We start from the raw sequence: 24,292 nt of genomic DNA, 5'->3' as shown, positions 1-24,292 counted from the left end.
AGTTTTTTTTTTTTTTTTTTTTTGCTATTTACAGTGTAACAGCTGGAGACATCACATCTGTTTACATTTAATTTACATTATTAACATCTTCTCTATTATTTTCTTAAGATTAGACCAGAGATCAGCAAATATCACTGTGAATGACCAGATAGTAAATAAATTCGGCTTTGCAGGGAATATGGTTATAACTCCTCTCGGCTCCGCTGCTGTGGAGTGACAGCAGCTGCAGATAGCATGTAGATGAATGAGCATGACTGTGTACCATGGATTTTGATTGACAAAAATAACTAGTGGGGCCAGCCAGAGGCTGGTGGTTAAAGTGGTTGGATCCCTCATGGCTGACTGTATCACGTTTCAAGTCCCAGACCCAGTGGCTTGAGAAACACACTGGGCACCTCTGCGTGTATACTCAAAATCCCAAAAGGAAGGAGAAATGAAGAAGGGATTATGGTATGATTATGCCCCATGGGGGATACCCCATGAGGGTTCCCTCTCTCACTCTCTCAGAGTGCCCAGGCCCTCTGGAAAGTTAAAAAACACAAAAACACCAGTGTGCTGGATTTGACCATGGCCAACCCCGGGTCTAGACAGTCAACGAAACAATAAATTAAAACCCAATTTGCCACATTTACTTATTTCGTGGTAGTAAAAACTGCCCCCACAGTTGACTTCAAGCTGCCAATTGATGTCACTGCACTTGGGTTTGGGTAGAAATGAGTATTTATATTATATATTGCTACTGTACAGATATACAGATGATAGGAATTTCAAGAACATAATCATGAAAGGGAGTTAAAAAATGGAAAGTGATGAGTTTGAACATTTTTCACCTGTGTTTTTTTTTTTTTTTTTTTGAGAGGTTTTTGCTATAGGGCATGTGTGCTCACCGGAGAGACAGAGAGGCAGAAAGTGAGAAATCACCCCCCAGAGGGGATGGCCATGCCGCAATCCCTTCTCCTCCATTCTCCTCTCGGGATCTTGGGCATGCACGCACACGTGCCCGACGTGAATTTAACCCACCGGGTCCAGGACTCGAACCGCAGTCAACTACATGGGAGTCCAGCGACATAGCCATTACGCTAACTGCTGGTCCCTCACTTGTGTTTTTAATACCCTTTATTTAATTGTAAGCTCTCATCATTTCATTTTTTAAAAAGAATTATTTAGCTTTATTTATTTATTTTAGTTTGACCAGAGAGGGACAGAGTGAAAAGGAGGGAGGGAAAATGGGAAAGCAAGCCACCAGGTCCGGGACTCAAACTGCAGTTGGCCATGTGGGAGTCCAGTGCCCTATCTACCACACCACCTGCTGGCCCCTCATTTAAGAAAAATAAAGAAGATTTATTTATTTAATTCCATTTGTTATTATTATTATTATTTTTAAAAATTTGACCAGAGAGAGAGAGAGAGAGAAAGGAAAAGTGACAAAGCAAGCTGCCAGGTCCAAGACTCGAACCACTGTTGACCATGTGGGAATCCAGCGCCTTTAACCACCACGCTACCTCCTAGCCCCTAATTTCATTTTTAACAATGGCTGTGCTTAACTAGTAGCCTGTGAGTTCCTAAAAGTGTGTCAGTAGGCTTGTGAGCCACCTGAGTCAGCTCCAGCACACACTGGTCTGTCAGATGGAAACAAGTGCTTGGGAAAAGTAACAGGCAAAGAGGGTACAGAGGGAGCCAACAGATGGAGTAATGGATACTTTGCTGGACTCCCATGTAGTGAACTGCTGGTCAAGTCCCAGACCCAGCAGCTTAAAACTCACATGGGGCGCATGTGCGTGCATGCATGCCCAAAATCCTAAGAGGAGTCGGGAGGAGAAGGGATTGCGGCGTGGTCAGGGGGATGATTTCTCACTTTCTGTCTCTCTAGAGAGTGCATGGGCCCTATAGCAAAATATCTCTTAAAAAAAAAAAAAGAAAAAAAAAGAGGGTAGGGAAGATAGAGATAGATGGTCGACTATATTAAAAAGCATGGTCTGGGGCTGACAGGTAGTGTGGTGGTTAAGGGTGCTGGACTCCCACATGGCCGACCATGGTTCAAGTCCTGGACCTGGCAGCTTGCTTTCTCACTTTCCTTCTCTCTCACTCTCTCATTCTCTCTGTCCCTCTCTGGTCAAATTAAAATAAATAAACAATAAATAAAATAATTATTTATTGAAAAATAAAAAGCATGATCTGGGAAAGACTCCCCAACAAGATGAAATCTACAGAGATACGTAAAGGAAGGGAGGGAAGGGGAAAGTCGTGGCGGTGGGTGAGGGTGGACAGGGAGTTGTGGTGGGTTAGGAACAGGTCATGGCGGTCTTTGAAGGACACTGGCTGCTCTGAAGCTCTGGGGCCTGGTTAGCTGCCTTCGCATAGTCTGAAGGGCTTGTGAAAAGTAGCTTCTTGGGGGCATCACCCCCATTCAGTAGGCCAGTCTGATACCCACACAGACATGGGACCCCCCACCACCCCATGCTGGTTCCAGGGGAGGGGTGTGCACACACAGGGTGTGCCTGGCTCTGCCTTGGGGGTGGACAGTAAGCCCAGCCTAGACTGTGGGACAGCTCTGGCAGGTACACACACGTGTGTGTGAGAGGGCAGGATTTCGTGATTTAAACTGGCTAAGAGAAGAAGGGCGATTTGAGACAAGAGACATGGTGGACACGCCCTCTCCTGTGCACCTCGGTACGCCTTGGCCTCTTTGCCTGCTCTGGCCTCCCTCTCCTTGTTAGCCCAATTTCAGTTTTTGTTTGTTTGTTTGTTTTTTTTTTAGAGAGAGAGAATTTTGCTATAGGGCATGTGTGCTCACCGGAGAGACAGAGAGGCAGAAAGTGAGAAATCACCCCCCAGCAGGGATGGCCATGCCACAGTCCCTTCTTCATTTTCCTCTCAGGATTTTGGGCACACGTGCACATGTGCCTGACATGTCCTCAGCACTCAGCACACAATGGGTCCCTAGATCTTGGGGCCTGGGGGCTGAGTGGCAGGTGTAGATGACTCTGACCCTGAGAGCTCTTTAGGTAGCAGGGCCCCAGAACAGCCACAGGACAGCAGAATCCACTTCATAAAACTGGAATTACAGGCAAAGCGTGCCTCCCTTTGAGTTCACAGGCCAAGGGGAGACGTGCCTCCAGAATGCAGCCTCCCTGAGGGCAGGCGGTTTTGTTTGTTTTGTTCACTGGCCAACCTCCAGAGCCTAGAAAAGTACCTGGTGGGTCGTAGGTGCCCAGTAAGTGTTTTTAGAAAAATGAAACAAGTAGCATGATCTATTTACACCCTGTCATAAGGGTAATCCAGAAGGCTGTGGGAACACACAGTGAGCTTCAAACTCAGCCTGGAGTCCTCAGGGAATCCTCTCAGAGATGGTGAGAAGGAGGGACCAGGTGAGGGTGCAGGGCAATGCAACTGGGCTCACATGAAGGTCCTGGGTTTGTATCCTGGGACTTCTCTGAGCACTTCTCTGGGCGTGTCATCTGGCCAGCCGAGACCAGAAGTGGAACATGGTACAAGACCCTGTGAGGGCGGCCTCTGTTCCCAGCTCTGTTTTTCTCTCTCACACAGGAGAAATAACTAACTAAACATAAGGAAAAAAACCCAGAGCTGCTGACGAGGAATGAAGGATGAATAGAAGTTGGCCAGGCCAAGGGTGTGAGATTGGCAGGACATTCTCAAAAGAGAATTTGGAGCACACAGGTGTGGAGTGAAATTCTGCATGGTGTGCTGCAGGAGAAAGTAGGGGTCAGGAGTGGGGGCGGGGAGGGGGTGCTGAAAATGGAGGAGTGAGCAAACTTAAGGTTACTGAGCACTTGGAACCCGGGCCGAGGAGCTCAGGGTTTGTTCTTAGGGTCCAGAGAGCCTGGAAGGGCTGTCAGCTGAGGTGAGGTGGCTCGATTTTGTGCTGGGAGCTTGGTCTGCCTCTACCATTTGCTTCTAGTCCATACTTTGTAAACAAAACAAAATAACTTATGTTATTATTTTTAAATTGTTTTTTTTTAGAGCACTTTAGGTTCCCAGCAAAATTGAGCAGAATGTAGAGAGATTTCCCTTCCCATGTATCCACTGCCCCTGCGTAGCCTCCCTATCAACATGCCTGACCAGAGTGGTACATTCGGTACAACAGATAAGCCTGCATTGACACGTTATCACAGCCCAGATCCATAGTTAAATTAGGGTTCACTCATAGTGCTGTGCATTCTGTGGATCTGGACACATTTGTAATGACATGTATCCACCATTATAGTAACATACAGTTCTTTCACTGCTCTGAAAGTCCTCTGTACCCCACCTGTTAACCCCTTTTTCCTCCCTAACCATGGAGTTTTTTACTGTCTCCATAGCTTTACCTTTACCAGAATGTCATTTATAGTTGACCCTTGAACAACATTGAGATTAGGGGCATTGATCCACTGCATGATTGCAAATAGCATATAACTTTTTTTAAAGATTATTTATTAAATTTTATTTATTATTGTTATTATTTAAAAATTTGCTACAGGGCATATGTGCCCACCAGAGAGAAACACACACACACACACACACACAAAGTGAGAAAGCAAGCTGCCAGGTCTGGGATTTGAACCTCTGTCAGCCATGTGAGAGCCCAGTGCCCTAACCACCATGCCACCTGCTGGCCCCTGTGTATAATTTTTGAGTCCCCTAAAATTTAACTCCTAATAGCCTGCCATTGATGACATAGTATAAAGTTGATTGACATAGATTTTGCACATGTATTTTATACTTTCTTCTTATAATAAAGTAAGAGAGAAAATAAAGTATAAAATCATAAGGGAAAGAAAATACATTTACAACACTTTACTATATTGTGCAGCATATTTGTTGAAAGAAATCTGCATGTAATGGACCTACACATCTCACACCTCCAGGGTCAGCTGTGCTCGCAGTCATACTGTGTGCATCTTCCACATTCATTCCTTCCGCTCGGTAATATGTATTTAAGTTTCCTCCATGTCTTCTCATGGCTTGATAGCTTATTTCCATTTTAAAACATTTATTTTATTTAATTTTATTCATTTATTTTAATTTGACCAGAGAGGGACAGAGCAAGAGAGAGAGAGAGAGCAAGAGAGACAGAGAGAGAGTGAGAGAGAAACTGAGAAAGCAAGCTGCCAGGTCCAGGATTCAAACCTCAGTCAGCTATGTGGGAGTCCAGCATCCTTAACACCACAACATCTGCTGGCCCTATTATTTTCAATTTTTAAAAACATCTTTCCTTATTCATGATGGAGCATGTATGCACACATGTGAGAGTGCGAGAGGGAAAGGAGCACCCCCCGCAGGGTCTGGTCACATCATGATCCCCTTCCTCCAGTCCTCTGGCCCTGGGATCCTGGGCTCTGGGCTCTTGTGTGCATGTCTGGCGTGTTTCAGGCTGACCAGGCCAGGGATTTGAACTGCGGTTGCCATGTGGGATCTAGCTTCTCTTGAGCAGTGCATTAACCATTGCTCAAGGAAATCAGCCCAATAACTCATTCCTTTTCAGCTCTGATCATAGCCTATCACCTGGACATAGCACTGTCCATTTATACCATTCACCTATCGTGGGACATTTTTTTTTTTTTGAGAGGTTTTTGCTCTAGGGTGCTTGTGCTCACCAGAAAGACAGAGAGAGACAGAGAAACAGAAAGTGAGAAATCACTCCCCATGGGGGATGGCCACGCTGCAGTCCCTTCTCCATTCTCCTCTCAGGATCTTGGGCACGCATGCACACGCGCCCGGCATGAGTTTAAGCTACCAGATCCAGGACTCGAACTGCACTCAACTACGTGAGAATCCAGCGACATAGCCATTATGCCAACTGCTGCTCCCATATTGTGGGACATCTTGATTGTTTCCAAGTTTTGGCAATTATGAATAAAGCTGCTATAAGCATCTCTGTGTTGGGTCGTTTGTGGACAATTTTTCAGTTCCTTTGAATAAATAGTAAAGAGTAGGATTGCTGGATCCTATATTTAGTTTTATAAAAACATCCCACCAAACTGTCTTCTAAAGTGTGTGCACCTAGTCTATATTTTTACCCCGCTCTTCTGGAGCTGCACCCACCTAAGCAGTTCATCCTCAAGGGAACACGGAGTTTCCATAACCACACTGTGCACCAGCAGTGGCGCACGGAGCAGTTTTCCGTATTCCGTCTCGTCTCATCCTCCCTTCTGCACAGGAAAGCCTAGCACCCGCGGGAGAGAGATGACACACAGCTGGCAGACCTCTTGGCTCGCTCCAAGACTCTTGAATGAGACATCTCTCTTTCTGTTTTCAATTGTGGTTAAATAAACATCACATAAAATTTACCATTTTAACTACTTTAAACTTTATTGGCATTGAGTGCATTCTCATTGTTACCACCACCTATCTCAGAACTTGTAAAACTGGAACCCTGTACCATTTCAGTAATAACTGTTCATCCCCGCTTCAGCCCAGCCCTGGGCCACCACCCTTCTGCTTTCTAGGTGATTCTAAGAATCCTGACTACTCTAGCACCGTCCTGTAAGTGGAATCATACAGTATTTGTCTTTTTTGTGATTGGCGTGTTTCATGTAGTGTTATGTCTCCAGGGTTCATCTGTGCTATCAGAAGTGCAGAATCTCCTTTTTTTTTCTCTTTGGAGAGGTTTTTGTTGTAGGGCGCACGCGCTCACCAGAAGTACAGAGAGAGAAAGAGAGTCAGAAAGCGAGAAATTAGCCCCCAGGGGGGTGGCCACGCCACAATCCCTTCTCCTCCATTCTCCTCTCAGGATCCTGGGCACGTACACATATTCACCCAACGTGAGTTTAAGCCACCGGATCCAGGACTCGAACTGTGATCAACTACATGGGAGTCCAGCGACATAGTCATTATGCCAACTGCTGGTCCCCAGCATCTCCTTCTTTTTTTTGAGAGGTTTTTGCTATAGGACGCGTGCGCTCGCCAGACAGAGAGAGACAGAGAGACAGAAAGCGAGAAATCACCCCCCAGGGGGGATGGCCATGCCACAATCCCTTCTCCTCCATTCTCCTCTCAGGATCTTGGGCATGCACGCACACGCGCCTGGCGTGAGTTTAAGCCACTGGGTCCGGGACTCGAACAGTGGTCGACTACGTGGGAGTCCAGCGACATAGCCATTATGCTAACTGCTGGTCCCAGCATCTCCTTCTTAAAGGCTGTATGAGTGCTCTGCTGTATGTGTGCTGCATTTTGTTTATCCCTTCATCTGCCGATGGGTTCTTGGCTTGTTTCTACCTTTTAACTGTCGTGAATAATGCCGCTGTGAATTTGGAGGTACAAATCTTTCTTGCTGACACTACTTTCAATTCTTGTGGATAAAGACCCAGAAATGCAATTACTGGATGCTATGTTAATTCTATTTTTAGTTTTTTAAGGAACCACCACACTGTCTCCACAGTGGCTGTACCATTTATATTCCCACCAGCAGACACAAGGATTCCAGTTTCTCTACGTCTTCTCTGATGCTTGCCCTTTTTTCTTTCTTTTTCTGCTCTGATAGTAGCCATCCGAATGGGTGCGACAAAAGTCATGTTTTGTTTTGTTCCCTCTCATAGTTTGCGCTTTAGTCAGGTTTATCAGGATATTTTACACACAGTACAGCCGCCCTTCTTACCGTACAGGTCTGTACGTTTTGACAAATGCGTACCCTTTATAACCAGCACAACCGATATCCCAAATGGTTTCGTAACTGCCCTGAGTTATCCCAGGCCACCTCTTTGTAGTTAACCAAACCTCCCACGCTCACCCTGGCAACACCCAACTTTTTAGTTCCTAGAGCTTTGCCTTTTTCAGAGCATCATAAATAGAATCGTACAGTATGTAGCCTTTTGAATCTGAATTCCTTTTGCTTGAGGTTTGCACATGTCGTGTCAGTGCTTTGCCTTTTTTCATTGTTGAGTAGTGTTTCACTCTATAAATCATTTTAGTGATGATCAATAAAGTCACTAAACACATCTGTGGACAGGTTTTTTTGGGAATACAGGTTTTTACTTTCACCTGAGTACATACCTAAGACTGGGATTACTGGGCCAGCAGATGGCATAGTGGTTACATCGCTGGACTCCCACATGGCCGACCACAGTGCAAGTCCCAGGCCCCATAGCCTGAAAACTATGCTGGATGCGTGTACATACATGCCCAAGATCCCAGGAGAAGCATGGAGGAGAAGGGATTGTGGTGTTGCCATCCCCCCTTGGGGGGTGATTTCTCACTTTCCCTCTCGTCGTCTCTGTCTCTCTCTCTCTCTCTGGCAAACGCATGCACCCTATGGCAAAAACCTCTTAAAGAAAAAAAAAAAAACAAGAAAAAGACTGGGGCTACTATCAATAGATTGTATGATATATATTTTTAATTTTATTAGAAGCTGCCAAAGAGTTTTTCGAAGTGACTGTACAATTTTGTATTCCCACCAGCGATGTATGAGAGGTCTACTTACTCTACATCCTCATATTGGTAGGTTGTTAGGGCTTTTTGCCATCCTAGTCAGTGTGTAGTTGCATCACATAGGACCTGTACTGTTAATTTGCATTTCCCTAGTGATTAATAATGTTAAGCATGGGGGCCAGCAGGTGGCGTGGTAGTTAAGGTGCTAGACTCCCTTATGGCTGATCACGGTTTGAGTCCCAGACCTGGTGACTTGCTTTCTCACTTTCCTTCTCTCTCTCTGGTGTGTGTGAGTGCCCGAGAGCAAATTAAGATAAATAGATAAATAAATTAAGTTAAATAAAATAAGTATTTAAAAATAATAATAGCTAAAATTAAATAATTAAAAACAGTAAGTGTGTTTTCATACTTGCCATCTGTCTGTATTCTTTGAAAAAAACACTTTCTCTAACACTCTAAGCAATCAGTTCTGCAGTGGACACCAGCTGGGTGTCCTCTATTGGAATTCAGTTTTTTATCTTTTTTTTTTTTAAGTTTTTTTTTTTTTCCCCATAGGGCATATGCTCCCTGGAGAGAGACAGTAAAAAAGGGAAAGTGAAAAATCACCCCACAGGGATGATGGTCACTCTGCAGTCCTTTCTCCTCCATTCTCCTCCTGGGATTTTGGGCATGCACACACATGTTCCTAGCATGAATTTCAAGTTGCCAGGTCCGGGACTTGAACCACAGTTGGTCATGTGGGAGTCTGGTGCCTTCACATTATACCACCTGCCGCCCCACCAATTCAATTCTAATGCTTTCTATCAGGAGATAGTGTCAGATCCCACATGTTGAAGTCTTAGTCCACAAGGTTGCCCCCCACTACATTCACCATCGCAAGTCTGGTCCTCTGGAACTTCTGACTGGCTATGAGTTGGGGATCTCATATTCCCCTCCGCTCTGTGGGTTGGATGAATTTGCCTGAGTGGCTCTCAGAACTCAGGGAAATGTTCATGTTTAGCCTTGATTGTAAAGGATATCTCAAAGGACACAGATGAGGATGCGCAGGAAAAGGCACGTGGGAAGTTTTTGACCTTGACTAGTCTAGGAACCTCATGTAAGTGCATCATACAGTGTTTGTCTTTTTGTGACTGGCTTATTTCACTGAGCATATATCTTCAGGGTTCATTTGTGGTTAGATAATGTGCAGTTTCTTCATTTTAAAGGCTGGATAGCTACTCAACTCGTGTGTGTATACCATTTCCCAGAGAGCTTCCTTGTCCTCTCTGGACATTTACCCTCCAGGAACCTTGCTATCCAAGAGCTTCTAGTTGCCTGTCGCTCTGAGCTCTTCTGGAAATTGCATTGCATAGGCAGGCTTGAAGCATGGACAACCATGTAGAAATGTGATTAGACAAAAAGGGGATGGTCCAAAGCTAGTAGACTAGGTGGGGAAACCAACCCAGTAAGGCCCGTCCAGAATCTTCTTGGCCTCTGTGTAGCAGTCCTTCCTCCAGTTTATGGGGCAAGACCCCTTCTAAAATTCAGGTCTTAATTTCTTTATGACTGGTTCCAAGATAAAAAGGCAAGGAAAGATTAGAATATAATTTTCGTTTCTATAGCCTGCTTTGGGAGCATCAGGAACCAAGGACAAAGGCCAATTGTTTATGAACCAGGAACCATGAACAAAAATAACATCTATAACCACAGGCCACAGGCCTTCTGTTAGTTTCTGGTTTTTTTGTTTGCTTGTTTTTCTTTGCTATAGGGTGTATACAGCTGCCTGAGAGAGAGAAGGAAAGTAAGAAATCCAGGCCTCAATCCCTCCATCCTCCTCTTGGAATTTTGGGGATGCATGCACACCCACCCAGCGTGTTTTTCAAGTCATTAGGTCAGGACTTCAACCACGGAATCCAGCCTCGTTAACTTCTGCACCACCTGGGAGCAAAACAATCAGAACATTTACTTTTTAAAAAAAAACTTAAAAACATGTTGTCAGAGGGTACATGCACTTGCCAGAGAGAGGAAGTGGGGAAAAATTCCCATGAGGAACAGTCGTGCCACAATCCCTTCTCCGTTTCTTCCCTTTTTGGGATTTTAGGTGTACACGCACATGCACCTGGCATGTTTCTCAAGCTTCCTGGTCCAGGACTTGAGCCGTGTAGTCGGTTGGGTGAGATCTAGTCACCTTAACCAGCATTCCACGGGCCCAGAGCATTTACTTTTATTGTAGAGTTTATAGAACAGATATGGCAATAGTACCAACATGAATATGCCTAAAACTTAAAGAAGCCAGTGTAAGGTAGGGATAGATTTAAGAAACAACTAACTTCCTATAAAACCATTACAAACATTTTCATATTCTTGTGCTAATTTGATATTCTTTCTCTCCCTCTGTACGGTGTAATCTGCACCATGTGATAAACTTGTGCAGGTCTAGTCAACACAGAAAGGAGCTCTTGCTTAGCTAGATCCAGCTCCTCCTCAGGCCAGCCATTTTTCGTAGGTGTTACATCCCGAGGAGGCTTTAATTCAGTTTCCTAGTACACCTGATCCTCAATATCAGTATTATCATAAGACTGTTTGTGTGAGGGAGGTGAATCTTGCCAACAATACCTGTATTACATCATACTGCAGCGTGATCAAGGTAGAATTCAGTTTCATTACAGAGGTCTTCACTTCACTTTCCCAACAAAATTACCCTTGCCCTTATTCCACATATTATCATTTCTTAAAATTTATTATTACTTTTTAAAATTTGCTATAGGGCACGTGTTGTGATGAGAGAGAGACAGGAAAAGAGTGAGAGAAAGTGAAAAAGCAAGCCACCAGGTCCAGAACTCGAACAGTGGTCAGCCATGTGGGAATCCAGTGCCCCAACCACTACACTGCGTGCTGTCCCCTATTCCACATGTTCCTAAAGACAGGTGTCATTACAATTGACCATGACTCGGTTACCCATATCTGGATTCCAAGATAACTGGGGACAAAGCCCCCTCTACCACATTTTCTAATTGGTTCTGCGCTAGCAGCGAGGGCAGAGTACTGCAGTGTAAATTGCAAGCGTTTCCAGAGAACTCCCTTAAGGTTGGAGGACCATGAGAGCCCCTCTGATGTGCTCCTTGAGCCCCAGCAGCCAAGATCGAAGCCATTGTGCCACGGCCGCTTTAGCTCCCGTGGTACTGAAACAACGGAGAGGCTCTGTCGGTCTGGGTACAGGCCCTTTCCCGAAGCTGGATTTTAGCATTATCCAGTGTTTCTCATTCAGTCTGCCTGACCCATTTTGCTAAAGCTTCATTATCTTGCTAGGCTGACTCCCATCCTTTGCCCTCTTCCTGGAAGAGAACTCCCTTTAATCTGTCTATTCTAGTTCATAAATCCTTTCCCTCTAATGCTGCTCTTCATTAAAAGCAAATTCAGCTTGTCCCCACATACCTAGACCTGCACCTGTCTCCCTTTTTCTGTGCTGTTGAGTCCACTATGCATGTTGTTCCACTGTGTACGACAGCTTGAGTACAGTAGGGATACACGTTTTGTGCCCCAAATGTTGTGTGGCCTAGAGTAGGGTTAGATGAGTGGAGGTCACACTTGGGTGTAGGTGAATGTAAGTGTGCCGTAAGGCCTCCCACCACCTTCCTGCCTTCGGCGTGAGCCATTCCCAGGGGGGTTTGGATCCACCAAGTGATGCCCACTGCATTAATTCCACCTGGAATCCATTGTTTCCCACTATTTTTCTTAATACCTCTCCATCCACAAAAATCAGAGTGACACACACGTGGAGCTCACTGTGGCACGCTGGGCACACTGCCACCACGTTCATCTTTATAACCAGGGACCTTTCCAAGCATCTGATCATCAAGGTCTGCAACTACTCAGTGATCCATCCGCTGGGAGCCACACACCATGTGGTTTAAAGTCCCAGTAGGAAATAGTTCTTGGAAATGTCTCCCCAAACGATAACCTCTGAAGTACTTGGAGCCTGAAAACTAAGTCAAAAGATACTAGCCTAGTGCTAGTGTTTCCTTTCAGTATTAACGTTTGGTCCAGTTCACCACCAGTGTATGAATGTCTCCCAGAGAGAAGTTGCTGAGGCTTGAAGGCTGCCTGTCAACCCTGTCAGGTCCCAGGAGCAGGGTAGTTTCGGCCAACATGTAACTTCACCCTTCTGGCATCTGGTATAATGGTACTAAGAAATAATTTTTTTTTGCTCTGAACCTTCCCAGGGTGTTAATACATGTTGGCTTTCCCTCGTGGCATACCCCCTACTCTTCCTTCTTGGCCTCAGGTATTACCTTCCCTTCTCTCCATTTGTCTTTTGTTTTTACCCACACTTTTTTTTTTTTTACCTTAGGAAGGGACATTAGGTTTGGCTGTTGTGCTGGTCCTGATTGCTGGTAGCAATACTGGTCTAGCCAGTGCTTCCCTCAGCCCACTCCCGTTTGTATGGGTTACCTAGGTATAGACCAGCAGGCTAGCCTGACCTCTAGGCAACAAAATGGCATTTACTGGGAACCCTAACTTTGCCAGCTGAGACAAAGGCAAAATCCACCTTATTAGGCCTTTAAGAATAAAGGTGCAGGGAACCAGCAGTTAGCGTACTGGCTATGTCGCTGGACTCCCACGTAGTCGACCGCGGTTCGTGTCCCGGACCCGGTGGCTTAAAACTCACGCCGGGCGCGTGTGCGTGCGTGCCCAAGATCCCGAGAGGAGAATGGAGGAGAAGGGATTGCGGCGTGACCATCCCCCCTGGGGGGTGATTTCTCGCTTTCTGTCTCTCTGTCTCTCTCTGTCTGTCTGGCGAGCGCACGCGCCCTACAGTGAAAATCTCTCAAAAAAATAAAATAAAATAAGAATAAAGGTGTAGTTACGGGTTTTTTATTAGGGATCATCCCTGCTTTGGGTACCCGCAGTTGCATCCCTGGTGCTGAGACCACAGCATCCGCTGGAAAAGAGAAAGTAGGAAGACACCTACAGTCACACCCGCATCCTTCCCTACTCCCTCTTCCTTAGGTCCTCCACAAGCAGCTCCTTGGTCAGTCCAGAGCTGTCTGTAGGCCAGCCTATGTGCCAGTAGGTTCCAGCAGCTCCTCAGATCATTCTAGAAGAGGCTAGCTGCTCGTGGATACAATGGGTACCTCCCAGCATGTTCCTGTATATGCCATTTCCATTTTACTTTGGAACTTTCCCAGGTGTCGCCTTCCTTATTAAAGTGTCTCTCTGACATCACTCAGGGCATTATGGAGGGACCAGCAGGTGTAGTAATGGTTACATCACTGGACTCTCATGTAGTCGACCGCAGTTTGAGTCCCAGACCCGGTGTCATAAAACTCACACCAAGCATATGTGCATGAGTACTCAAAATCCTGAGAGGAAGATGGAAGAGATGGGATTGTGGCATGGCCATTACTCCTGGGGGTGATTTCTCGCTTTCTGTCTCACTGTCTCTCTGGCGAGCACACGTGCCCTGTAGCAAAAATATCTCTCTTAAAAAATATAGGCATTATGGATAGCTCAGCTTCCCTTAGTCATGGAGGCAGTCTCAATTAACACCCAGGAGCAAGTTAGTAATTGGCTCTCAAGCTGTGTGTCCCAGGCAGCTGCTTTTGGAAGTTTTCTGGTTCAAAATACCAATGGTCGCCACAGGGGGGCGCTCAGGGGCTTTTGCCACAAATCCCAATCTGCTTTAGTGGGAGTGGCAGTCACCTCCAAATTCATGTCTAAGTGAGGATCCTCTGGGCTACTGCCTTCTGTAATTCAGATAGGCCTGCTTGTGTTCAGGTCCCCACTCAAACACAGCACTTTTTCTGGTAGTCTTACAGACAGGCGCTAGCTATATTCCCAGATGTGGAATGGGCATTCTCCCAATCCAGTGAATGATCCAGATGCTGGGCTTTTTGTTGGTCCTTGGTGTGGGTAGTGACAAAGGTTCACTTTCAGTCTCTTGTGGAAAATCCCAGGTAGCTTCTGTCTCCATTACTCTTCAGTATTTCAGAGTTTGAGCAGGCCCTTGGACCTTTGCTGGGTCATGTGTGTCACTACTGCATTCAGTTCTGGCCTGCTCCTCAGTTTTCTGTATTATCATAATATCGTCAGTGTCATGCATGATTACACTTGAGACCTGCATCAAGATCAAATCCTTTCTAACCAAGACTAAGCTGGTGAATTCAGATAACCCTGGGGCAGCAGTAAATATAAACTGGGATCCTCTACATATGAAAGCAAACTGCAATCAGCTTTTTTCCAAAATTGAGACAGACAAGAAAGCGTTTGCAGGCTCCATCAGTGAGTCGCAGTCTCCTTCAGCCTGTTCTGTTTCCTGTGTCGTAGAAACCATGTCGGGCACCGCTGGAGACTCTGGGCAGCACTCTCACTTTCATTCTAGCTGCTGCAGATAGCAGTAACCAAGGGACTGTGTTAGCATGCTTTCTTCCAACAGTGACACCTTACAAAACCGTAGTGCAATATCAAGGCCAGGGATTGACATTAGTGCAATGCACAGACCCGATTCCGATTTTGCCAGTTTTACACGCACTTGTTTGTGTTCTGTCACCAAAAAGCTCTCCCTTGTGCTGTCCACCCCATCCCACTCTTAATCCCTAGAACCCACCAATTTGTTCTCTATCTATGTAATTGTGTCATTTCAAGACTGTTACGTAAATGGAATCATGCAGTATTTGACCTTTTGAGATTGTTTTTTTTTTCACTCATCATAATGCTCTCAAGATCCAGATTGTTGCATATATCAACAATGTATTTCCCCCACCCCCTTTTTTTGAGAGATTTTTGCTATAGGGAGCATGTGCTCGCCAGACAGAGACTGAGAGACAGAAAGTGAGAAATCATCCCTCAGGAGGATGGCCACCACAATCCTTTCTTCTTCATTCTCCTCTCTGGATCTTGGACATACATGCACACATGCCCAGCGTGAGTTTAAACCACCGGGTCCAGGACTCTAACAGCGGTCGACTACATGGGAGTTCAGCAACAGAGCCATTATACTAACTGCTGGTCCCAAGAAAAGCCAACTTTGAAAGGTTACATTACATACTGCATGATTCCATTTACGTAACAGTGCTGAAATGACAAAAGTTCAGAGATGGGATGGGGTTGCCAGGGGTTGAGTGTAGGAGGAAAAAGGGTGGGTATGGCTCTAAACAGCATGAGGGAGGCAGAACCATTCTCTCTCTTGATTGGGCTGGTGGTTACATGAAGCCACACGATAATACACTGTAGGTATGCAAGATGTTACCTGGGGAGACACGAGGATACACAGGACCTATATGTATATTTCTTGAAACTTTTTTTGAATCTATAATGATTTTTTTTTAATTTTAAAAAAAGGAATACATTGGGACCAGCAGATGATTTAATTGTTATGTCACTGAACTGACGTAGTTGACCATGGTTTGAGTCCCAGACCCAGCAACTTAAAACTGGAAAATATTAACAATAATTAAAGTTAAATAAAAAATAATTCTTTAAAAAAACAGAGAAGTATTTATTGTCTCAAGAATCAGGAATTCAGGAGCAGTTTAACTGAGTGATTATGCTTTAGCATCTCTTAGGAGGTTTTAGTCAAGCTACTGCCAGAGCTGCAGTCATCTCAGGGTTCGACAAGACCTGGTGACTATTTCCATCCTCATTCGTGTGGTTGCTGGCAGGCCTCTGGTCTTCACTGGGTGTTGGCTGGACACTTCCGTTCCTTACCAGGTCAGCCTCTCTAGAGGGCTGTGGACAGCACGGCAACTTACTTCTCCCAGGGTCAGGGATTTAAGCAGCAGGGAGAGTACACACCCAAGACAGATGTTGCCATCCTTTTTTTTTTTTTTTTTTTTTTTTTTTAACCTTAATTTTTGGAATAAATTATTTTTTTTTTGTAACCTGAATTTTGGAAATGATATACTGTCATTTCTGCCATGTCCTATTGGTCACATGTGGTGACTTGATACAGCCTAGGAGAGGACTGCACAGGGTATGAATAGCAGAAGGCACGGAACGTTGGGAACTGTTTTGGTGGCTGAGTGCTTCATTTCAACTTTATTTATTTCAAATTTCCCTTCATCTTCATCTTTTGCTTATATTTACTTCCAAGTATTGGGGGAGGTGGCATTTTAATAAATGATTTCTTATTTATATTCGTTCATCACACTTCTCAATAGAGCACAATATGGTTTTTGAAAGATTGCGTGCAGTATGTGACGATCAAATTGAGGATATTATCATGTACATCACTTTTAATAGAGAACTGGAATCAGCAGGTGGTATGGTGGTTAAGGCGCTGGACACTCCCATATGGCTGACCTTGGTTCGAGTCCTAGACCTGGTAGCTTGCTTTCTCACTTTCCCACTCTCTTGCTCTGTGTCTGGTCCAATTAAAATAAATGAATGAATAAATAAAATTAAATAACTAATTCTTTTTTAAAAAAATAGAGAACTTTACATTCTTATATCTGTTAAATGTTTCTTCCCTTTGCCTCTCCTACCCACCCTCTACCATCTACTCCCTCCCTTACAGTCTCTGGTATCTATACTTATCTTCCCTACTGTCATATCTTTGGACCTTTCGATTTCTGCCAAAGAGTGCAGACACCTGATATATATTGAGTGGGGAAATACAGTGTTTGTCTTTCAAAGTCTGGCTTACTTTGCATAGCATTAAATCTTCCATATTCATTCAACTGGAATCAAATGACAGGGTCTCATTGTTCTTTATTGCTGAATAATATTCCATAATGTATATGTGCCACAATTTTTCAATCGAGTCATCAGTTCTTGGGCAGTTAGGTTAATTTCATGTCTTAGCAATTGTGAATAATGCTGCAATAAACATGGCAGTGCCAAGTATCCTCTGACCAAATGTTTTCCTATCTGTTGTTCAAATATCAAGGAGTGGAATTACTGGGTCATATGGTAATTCATTTTTTAGATATCTTTCTGCTTCTTTTTTTTTTTTTTTTGCTATTTTAATTCTGTTATGGTCATGAAACATATTTTATATGGTTTGAATTCTTATAAATTTGTTGAGGTTTGTTTATATGGCCCAGACTATGATTTATCTTGTTGAGTGTTTTATATGCAGTTGAAAATAATGTTTATTCTGCTGTTATTGGGTAAAGTGTTATGAAAGTGTCAATTAGGGCAAGTTAGTGATAGTGTTGTGGTTTTCCATATTCTTCCTTTTTTGATTTACTTGTTTTATTAATTACTGAGAGAGAAATACTAAATTCTCTGAAGGTAATATAGCTTTTTCTGTTTCTTACTTAGGGTCTGTTGGCTTTTACTTTGTGTATTTTTGAAGCTCTTATTAGGTGTGTACACACTGGATTGTTGAGTCTTCTCAGTGAACTTAACCTTTTATCATTATGTGATGTAATGTCCCTCTTTTTTTTTTTTAAAGTAACAAATGTAATTTTAATTGATCTCTGGTAAAAACTACTCAGGGAAAGCCAGTAATTGTCTCAGCCCCTAATCTGTGAGACCCAGAACCCGAACAGCCCTGAGGAAAGGGGTTAGTTGGTTATTTTCACTATTGTACATCATCCACAGTATTAGAAAAACAAGGCATTATACATCAGTTTAGGTTCAATGTGTGGCTGGCAGCCAAATCCAGTCTCTCATATTCCATATTTTTCCTTGAGCTCTTCTTTGTCGACGTAAGCTTTCATGGCATCTTCTTGGAAGTCCCTTTCAGCTCATTCCAGGCATCCCACTTGGCCTTGCCTTTGAGGTCCAGCATCCCTGGTCAGTCTTAAGGCAGTAGCTCGAGCTCCTCACCTCCTCCGCAGGCTTCCAGGAGCCCTTGCAACTCCACCAGCATGTCTCAGGCTGAGTTGGAGAAAGCTGCTGAGGAGGTTAATGTCCCTCTTCGTCCCCGGTAAATCATTTTCTTAAATGCAGATTTTTAAAAGTGTATTTATTATTTCTTCCATGAGCAAGAGAGACAAGTACAGAGAAATAGTATGCCCAACAAGGTACTGATACTGTGGTCCACCCCCAGCCTCAGCCAGCACTGGATTATAGACTTGCAAGTGTGTGCCCAGGCCACTCAGGGAGGTCCCTGGATGTGAAACCAGAACTTCCCATGTAGGTCAGCCTCCCGTTTTACTGCTGTAGTCCTTTCTCTGAAGTCTACTTTGACCACTATTAATATTACCACTTCAGGGAACCAGCAGTTAGCGTAATGGCTATGTTGCTGGACTCCCACGTAGTCGACCGCGGTTCGCGTCCTGGACCCCGTGACTTGAAACTCACACCAGGCGCGTGTGCGTGCGTGCCTAAGATTCCAAGAGGAGAAATGGAGGAGAAGGGATTGCGGCGTGACCATCCCCCCTGGGGGGTGATTTCTCGCTTTCTGTCTCTATGTCTCTCTCTGTCTGTCTGGCGAGCGCACGTGCCCTATAGCGAAAACCTCTCAAAAAAAAAAAATATTACCACTTCAACTTGCTTTATTTATGTTTGTATAGTAGATCTTATTCCATCCATTTACTTTTAACTCATTTATTTCTTTATATTTAAAGTGAATCTTGTAGACAGCATATTGTTGTCACTTGCTTTTCTCCTAATCTACTATTTTCTTTTTAAAATAATTATTTATTTATTTAATTCTACTTGTTATTGTTATTTTTTAATTTGACCAGAGAAAGACAGAGAGAGAGAGAGAAAGGGAAAGCGAAAAAGCAAGCTGCCAGGTCCGGATCCAAACCACAGTCGGCCATGTGGGAATTCAGCACCTTTAACCACCCTGCCACCTGCCGCCCCCCTATTTTCTGCCTTTTAATTGGTTGTCTTTTTATTGAAAATAAAAGCTTCCATCTTGTTTATTTTCTATTTTCACATCTGTGCTTTTTTTTCTTTCCTTACTTTGGGTTGATGTTTTGTCAGGTAAAATTTATAGTCTCATGGGTGCTGGAAGTAGACAATGACATTTATTGCATCATACTGAGACAGATGATCACTCGTAGCGCAGCATACACCGTGAGCGTCTGCAGTCGTGTTGGGTCCTCAGCCCTGTGCTCAGCAGGTGACACATGGGCCCAGAAGCAGGCACACACCGAGTCTGCGTTGTAGGTGAGGAACTCAGGCTCAGCATACTTGTCTCCTTTCTCTTTTTATATCTCTCTCTGGCAAGGACATGTATCCTCAGGCAAAAAAGAAAAGAAAAAAATTAGGGGTTGTCCTTGAATTTATGATATACATTTTTAATTACCTTCAAATAATATTGTGCCACTTCTTATATAGCATTAGGACCCTTTAACAGCATATTTTCAATTCTTCCATCCCATCATTTTTACTTTTTTTTTTTTTTTTTTGACTATAGGGCACGTGCGCTCGCTAGAAAGACAGAGACAGAGACAGAAAGCAAGAAATCACCCCCCAGGGGGGATGGCCATGCCGCAATCCCTTCTCCTCCATTCTCCTCTTGGGATCTTGGGCACACATGCATGTGTGCCTGGCATGAGTTTAAGCCACTGGGTCTGGGACTTGAACCGCGTTCGACTACATGAGAGTTCAGCAACATAGCCATTGTGCCAACTGCTGGTTACCATTTTTACTATTGTTAATGCCATACATTTTACTTTTATCTATGCCATAAACCCATGATACATTGCTGCTCTTTTGCTTTAGACAAGCAATTGCCTTTTAAGGTGAGTGAAAGAACCTTCTGGGATCAGCAGATGGCAAAATGATTACATTGCTAGACTCCCATGCAATCGACCATGGGTCAAGTCCCGGACCTGGCAGCTTGAAACTCAGGCTGGGTGCATGTGTGTGCATGCCCGAAATCCCAAGAGGAGAATGGAAGAGAATGAATTGCACTGTGGCTATCCCCCTAGGGGATGATTTGTCACTTTCTGTCTCTCCAGCAAGCGCATGTGCCCTATAGCAAAAAACAAACAGAAAACAAACAAAAATAACCTCTCAACAAAACAAAAAAGTTCTTCTATTCATCTTTATTCCATCTGTTTCTAGAGAGCTTCATTTTTAAATGTAGATCCAAGCTTCTCTATGATATCATACTCCCTTTGCTTACGGAACTTCTGTACCATTTCTTATGCTGTTTGTCTACTGGGAATGAGTTGTTTTCAGTTGTTTATCTGAAAAACTATTTGTATCTCCTTCATATTTAAGATATTTTGCTAGGTATAGGCTTCCAGATTGACAATTATTTTCTTTCAGTATTTTAAAGATGTCACTATGAGGGACCAGCAGTTGGCGTAATGGCTATGTCACTGGACTCCCATGTAGTCGACCGCAGTTCGAGTCCCGGGTCCAGTGGCTTAAACTCACACTGGGTGCATGTGTGTGTGTGCCCAAAATCCTGAGAGGAGAATGGAGGAGAAGGGATTGTGGTGTGGCCATCCCCCCTGGGGGGTGATTTCTTGCTTTCTTTCTCTCTTTCTGGCGAGCACACATGCCCTATAGCAAAAACCTCTTTAAAAAAAGAAAAAAGGATGTCACTGATCACATAATTTGTGATGAAAAAGCTGCTATAATTCTTATCTTTGTTCCTCTGTAGGCAGTGCATTATTGCTTTTCTCTAGATGCCTTCAACATTTGCTCTTATCTGCGGTTTTCAACAGTTTGAAAATGGCATATCAGTGTGTGTTTGTAGCGTGTGTTTACATATTGGTATTTAACCTTTTTCAGATCGTGTCAGTTTCTTGGTGCTCTCTTTCTAAATATATAGATGTATATTTTTTCCATCTGTCTCTTTTTCTGCACTATGAATTACTCATATGTTAGCTCGTAGATGTTTTGTTCCGTTCTTTTACTCCTTTTTCTTTCTGTTTCAGCTTGAGTAGTCTCTGCTGACCCATCTTCAGGTTCACTGATCGTTTCCTCAGCTGTGCTGAGCTTTCCGATAAGCCTGTCAAAGGCATTCCTCTGTTATAGGCGTGTGTATGTCTTTTCCTTTTCATTTTTAGCACTTGCCTATGACTCTTTTTAATAGTCTCCATTTCTCTGTTAAAAATCACATTCTGGGGCCAGTAGATGACATAGTGGTTACACTGCTGGACTCCCACAGGACCAGCCGCATTTCAAGTCCTGAACCTGGTGTCTTGAAACTCATGCTGGATGTGTATGCATGCCTGCCCAAGATCCTGGGAGGAGAATAGAGGAGAAGGGATTGCCCAGTGGCCATCCCCCCCGGGGAGGAATTTTTCACTTTCCCACTCACTGTCTCTCTCTGGCAAACCTACACACCCTAAGGCAAAAACCTCTACAAAAAAGAAAAAAAAAAAGAACCAAAAACCATCTTCTGTTCATTCGTTGTCTACATTTTTCATGAGGACCTTTCACATAATTTAAGTTGTCTTAAATTTTCTATCAAGGTCTTGCACCTGGTCTTGCTGATTGCATCGTCTCTTGACAGTAGAGTTTTGGGATATTTTTTTTTTTTTTTTTTTTTTTTTTGCTATAGGGCGCTTTTTTTTTTTTTTATGGATTTCTGTATACAGTAGGGAGTGATTTGAAAATTATTTACACCTGGAAATTGTCATGTCTCCTCTTCTATTATGCCATCACTGTGGGGGGGGGGTTGAGTTAATCTTGTCAGAAGTTGAAGTTGGCTCAGGTATTATTATTGATTAGTTGAATGCCTGTGGCTCTGTGAATTCTATACTCTACTGCTAGCCACAATGAGCCTTCAAGGAAAATTTTAGCTCAACTCTTTTTTTTAATTATTTAATTTAACTTTATTTAATTATTTATTTTTAAAATTTGACCAGAGAGGAACAGAGTGAGAGCAAGAGAGAGAGAGAGAGAAAATGAGAAAGCAAGTCACCAGGTTTGGGACTCAAACTGCAATCAGCCATGTGGGTGGGAGTCCAGCACCCTTAACCACCACGCCACCTGCTGGCGCCCAGCTCAACTCTCCTTACTTGCAATGTAGACCTCATCTTGCTCCTGCTTCACAAGTGAGCTAGTGCTTGCATTCCATGTCTTCTTCTTCTTTTTTTTTAATTGGAGAGGTTTTTGCTGTAGAGTGCGGGCACTTGCCAGAAAGACAGAGAGAGACAGAGAGACAGAAAGCAAGAAATCACCTCCTAGGGGGGATGGCCATGTCGCAATCCCTTCTCCATTTTCCTCTTGGGATCTTGGGCACGCACGCACATGTGCCCGATGTGAGTTTAAGCCACTGGGTCCAGGACTCGAACTGTGGTTGCCTACATGGGAGTCCAGCGACATAGCCATTATGCTAACTGCTGGTCCCCATTCCATGTCTTCTTAAGAGACTCCAGTTCTTTTGTGGAATTCAGGTTAATTAGCTGCTCTGCAACTTCATCTCTTGATGGGGTTCACAAAAGTTATGATTTTGTAGATGACCCCCATATTTTGTGAAATTATTATTATGGTAATGATGCTCTTCCCAACTTTCTACAGCCTAGATAAAAGCCAGAAGTCTCAAGCCGGCTGCCTTTTCAGTGCTCTTTTCAACTCCTTTGGCCATCCTACTCCTGGCTTGCAACCCATGTCTTCCTTTGGGGTGAAACCCTTCCACTTAGTCCCCTGAATTATTTTCAGTCTGGATACCTCCCCCTTCCCCTCTTTTTGTGACAAATCTCTGAAAAAGAGAAGGGATACAGGTTCCTGATCTTTCATCACGTTGAGTTCAAAATTACCCATGGAGTCCTGTGGCCAGAGGTGAATCTGAAATGGGGGTGGTGGCTTCAGGAGCCTAGCTCTCCTCCTCTGTGCTCCTGGCTTGGCTTCATTGTTTTGTGCTAGAAAATGGGACCAAGTATCAACTTCAAGCACCAGTGAGAAATAACAATCAAACTGACTGGGGCCAGCAGGTGGTATGGTGGTTAAAGTGCTGAATTCCCACACGGCTGACTGTGGTTCAAATCCCAGACCTAGTAGCTTAAAAAACACACCGGGCACATGTGAGTACATGCCCAAAATCTCAAGAAGAAAATGGAGGAGAAAGGATTGTGGTATGGCCATTCCCTCTGGAGGGTAATTCCTCACTTTTTCTGTTTCTCTCTGTCTCTCTGGAAAGCACATAAGCCCTACAGAAAAAAAAAAAAAATCCAACTGACTCAATGTTTCTTGAGAGATGAAACTACAACAGGCTAAAATAAGTAGTTACAAGCATCATCTCCGGAAGCAGCTTATCTGGGTCAAATCCCAGCTCCATCACTCACGAGCTCTGGTGCCTTAAGCAAGTTTCTCCAGCCTCAGTATCTCAGTTTCTGTATCTGTAAAATGGAAAGAATAATACTACTTACCTCACAGGATGTTAAGAGGATCAACGGAATTCATACCTAAGTAAAGCACTTATAATTGTGACGGCACATAATAAGCTCTAGTCACGTGTGAACGACTGGTGCTCATATCCTGTAATTGTGGAAGCTCCTGGAAGAGTCAGTTCCCTCCCTTCCTCAGAACCCTTTACACTCCCAGCAGCCAATGTTTATGGAGCATCTGCACAGTGCCCAAATTCCTGAACTAAGCATTTCATATGAATGACCTCATAAGAGGTGGAGATGAATTATCCTATTAACTAGGCAAGGAGATCAGATCAGAGGCAGTGTTACCCAGCTGGCTAGAGGCAGCAGCAGGTTTACAGCCCAAGGGGGTCTGGCCTACAAGGCTTGTGCTCTTAACCACCCACTGTTGCCACCCCCCAACTAGTTTCCATGCTCGTAAACTAGTGGGAACGCTGCTTGCTGTACTTACCTTGCAGGGTTGTTTAGAGACCCTAATGTTTCAGTAATAGGAGAGGCAGTGCCTGAGGTGTTTGCACAGAGCGCTGGTTCCCTGACAGGGACACCTGAAGGTGTCGTGAGCTCCCACACTCCCACCCCTTCACGCATGCCCTCCCCCTCCTCTGCCCGATGAACTCAGGTTTTTCAAGATCAGCTCAGATCTCAGCGCCTGTATTTTATTCTAACATCAGAGGGATTTGAGCCGGGTGGGGGGGGGGGGCACATCAGATGTG

General features: G+C 44.1%; 1 protein-coding gene and 1 long non-coding RNA gene across 2 annotated transcripts in view; one reads left to right on the top strand and one right to left on the bottom strand.

Annotated features, from left to right (window-relative positions):
• Window positions 1-24,292, top strand: part of DBNDD2 (dysbindin domain containing 2) — a 48,463-nt gene that overhangs the window by 16,864 nt on the left and 7,307 nt on the right. The window lies entirely within an intron of this gene.
• Window positions 19,191-24,292, bottom strand: part of LOC106735493 (uncharacterized) — a 9,792-nt gene continuing 4,690 nt past the window's right edge. Inside the window, exons 2-3 of the long non-coding RNA XR_001370796.2 lie at window positions 23,441-23,549; window positions 19,191-19,484 (exon numbers count right to left, since the gene is read on the bottom strand). This is a non-coding gene — a long non-coding RNA (uncharacterized LOC106735493). The remainder of the gene's footprint in view (window positions 19,485-23,440; window positions 23,550-24,292) is intronic.

The sequence above is a fragment of the Tupaia chinensis genome, unplaced genomic scaffold (genome assembly GCF_000334495.1).
Source record: "Tupaia chinensis unplaced genomic scaffold, TupChi_1.0 Scaffold000411_1, whole genome shotgun sequence".
Taxonomy (NCBI): domain Eukaryota; kingdom Metazoa; phylum Chordata; class Mammalia; order Scandentia; family Tupaiidae; genus Tupaia; species Tupaia belangeri.
Note: the sequence above shows the minus strand (reverse complement) of the source record. Positions and strands in the feature narration are given on the sequence as shown.